Source organism: Mus pahari, chromosome 17 (genome assembly GCF_900095145.1).
Source record: "Mus pahari chromosome 17, PAHARI_EIJ_v1.1, whole genome shotgun sequence".
Taxonomy (NCBI): domain Eukaryota; kingdom Metazoa; phylum Chordata; class Mammalia; order Rodentia; family Muridae; genus Mus; species Mus pahari.
In genome coordinates, this window is record NC_034606.1 from 50,024,255 (window position 1) to 50,027,400 (window position 3,146).

Below are 3,146 nucleotides of genomic sequence, written 5' to 3' on the forward strand. Positions count from 1 at the left end.
TTGCATATCTGTGTGCATGTGGACAGAGACTCAGGGGACGCCAGGTGTCCTGCTGCATTACTACCCAGCTTATTCCCATGAGACAGGGTCTCCCTCTGAACCTGGAGCCGGGTTGGCAGCCAGTAAAACTCAGCAATCCTTTTGTCTCTCCAGTCCTGGGGTTACAGGTTGGAGTGGACATGCCTGGGTTTTTAAGTGGGTCCTAGGGATTTGAACTTAGAATGTCATGCTTCAACAGAAAATATTTCTACCCACTGAGCCATCTCCGGGACTTCAATTTTTTAAAAAGATTTATTTGCATAATTTAAAATTATGTGTCTGTGTGTGTCTCTTTGTAGGTGCACATGAGTGCATGTGCCAAGGAAACCAGAGGTGTTAGATTTCCTGGAGCTGGGTGTGAGCCACCTGGCATGGGTACTAGGAACCAAACTGAGGTCCCCTGCAAAAGCAGTGCATGCTTTTAATATCCATGCCATCTCTCTAGTTCCAGGACTTCAGTTTTTTTTTTTTAACAGTTTCACATGTTTTATTTTGTTGTACATTCTTGTAGAACCGGGTTCGTTTTTCCAGTTTTGTAGAAAAATAGATGTTCCAGCCACCATTTACTTACTTAACTGTCTAATATTTAAGACCAATCAATATGTTCCAATTGAGATCTGTTCTTGGTAACACCTAAGACTGTAAGAGTTGCTGTGCTCAGTAGCTCTCAGGTTTAAGACGGCCTCCATCTCCTTCACTTACAAAACGCTTTCTTCCCCTTGATGGACAAAGATCACGGAGTTGTTTGGAAATTATTCCAGCCTGAAAACATTCCTCCACAAATCTCTCAAGAACAGAGTATGAGTGTGGGACATCCAGATTAATATCTGGAATTTCATTGTAAATTCTCTCATAACCTCTTTTCATTTGGTCTATGGTAATAGTAGAAGACTTCCACAAGGATTTTAATAAATCTAAGATCATCTTGAATGCACTTTCTCCAGTTGACTCTAAAACCATTACAATGGCTTCATATACAAGCTCGTGGTGAAAATGAGGTACTTCCAGTTCCTTAAGGTAGTGTTCAGCTTCAGATATATCTCCAGAGAGTAAATACTCTTTAAGCAGCATATCAATCTCTTTAACAAGGTGGTTGACAGGCTGCTGCCCGCCTCCGGATCCCCACACACTATCTTTACGCTTCCCACCTTTAGACATACTCAGGAGCACAGTAGCCTTATCCAGAGCAGCTCGAGCCTGTACACAATCTACAGTTCCTTTGTAACTATCGATATAGGTATTGCATACGATTCCATCTCCAACAGCTCTAGCAATAAACTGGCCCACCAACTGCGGTGCTCTAGGAGTGTCCAAGGCTAGCTCAGGGAGATCCTTCAGCAACTTGTCAAATGACTTTTCCACATCATTCGTGCTCATCACCGTCCCACAAAGGTCAGAAAGCAGCTTGGATGTCATCTCCCGGTGGCTGGCCTTCCCCTCCAAGGCTAAGGACACTGCCAACACCGGCATGCCACTCTTCATCTCTCCAAGGTTTAAGTCTCTCTCTCTCTTTTTTTTTTTTTTTTTTTTTTTGGATTTTTTGAGACAGGGTTTCTCTGTATAGCCCCGGCTGTCCTGGAACTCACTCTGTAGACCAGGCTGGCCTCGAACTCAAAAATCCGCCTGCCTCTGCCTCCCGAGTGCTGGGATTAAAGGCGTGCGCCACCATGCCCGGCCCTGTATTCTACTTTTTTAAGGGACACCCTCTCCTACCGTCCCGTCCCCCGCGTTCAACTCCAGTTTTTTTCTTAAAACTATTTTTTTTTTATTTAGCCTAGGGCAGAAAGGCTGGCTTGCAACAGTCTAGAGGCCAGTGGTTGAGAAGTGTCCAAGCCCAGCTGTTCTGGATCCAGGTTTCTGATGGTAGCCTGGTTGTAGAACCAGCGGATGTGATGTCGTCAGGCAGGGCAGGGGTTGTGCTGAGGATTCTAACTTTGCGTTCTTGAGTTCTCAGGCTTGATATACAGGAAGCACTTTACCCATGAGTCATTTCTCCAGACCCAAATTAAAATTAAGGTTGACTTAATATAAGGACCATGTGTCAAAAGTATATGTTAATAGCGGTTGGGAGGTGACTTAGCTGGTAATGCTAAGCAACTCCAAGGACCTGAGTCCAACTCTGGAACCCACGTGAAGGTGGAAGGAGAGAAGAGACCCCACAAAGTTGTCCTCTGATTTCCACATGTGGACCATGATGTGGACATGAATGTACACACGTATACACACACACACAGAGTTATTTTTTAAGTTATATGTTAATCTGGTGTTATGGCACAAGCCTTTAATCCTAGCTTTTGTAAGGTGGAGGTAAGTTCATTCTAAGGTCATTCCTGGCTACATTGAGATCCTGTCTTAAAAATCTAGTAAACACCTGGGCATGGGGTTTATCCATCCCAGTTCTCCGTAGGCAGAGATAGGAGGATCTCTGACTTTGAGGCCATCCTGTTCTACATAACTAGTTCAAGGATAGCCAGGGCTACATGATAGAGCCCTGTCCCCAAACAAAACACAACAGGACAAAAACTAGAAAACAAATGATATGTTTATGAGTGTAAATTGTCAGCTTAACAGAATCTAGAACTGCCTGGGAAATGAGCAGCTGGGTGTGGGTGGGAGTGTCATCTTGTTGCTGAGTAGCTAAGTTCTCTGGATAGGGGATCCTGAGCTATATAAAATGGAGCTGGGGAGCCCAGCGCTAGCGTGCACGTTTTCATTGCTTTCCTCTGACTGTGGAACCAGCTGCTTCAAGCTCCTGCTGCTGTGATCTCCCAGCTGTACCTTGTACTGTGTGATCCCAAATAAACCCTTCTCCCTCCCTCCCTTCTTTCCTTCAGTTGCTTATGTCAGGGCATTTTAACACAGCAAGAATTTAAGACAATGATAAACTGCTTCTTTATATCGCAAAGTTCTTTCTAAAGAAAGAAAGAAACCAAAACCAAAACCAAAACCAAAACCAAAGCCAAAGCCAAAAAAGGCTCTGATACAATTTAGCCCCAACCACCCAGGTGCACACAGACTCCTGCTTCTTGTCCGCGGCTCCCACAAGTGCCGCCGCCAGGGGGCGCTTGACACCAGCGCTGGGTGCTGGACGCAGGACCGAACACGCT

At 45.0% G+C, this 3,146-nt stretch overlaps 1 pseudogene across 1 annotated transcript; it reads right to left on the minus strand.

Moving 5' to 3' along the window:
• Positions 1–516: 516 nt before the first annotated feature.
• On the minus strand, positions 517–1,536 carry LOC110334993 (annotated as a pseudogene). Its single transcript, XR_002381141.1, has one exon. The product of XR_002381141.1 is annotated as a programmed cell death protein 4 pseudogene (transcript).
• Positions 1,537–3,146: the final 1,610 nt, after the last annotated feature.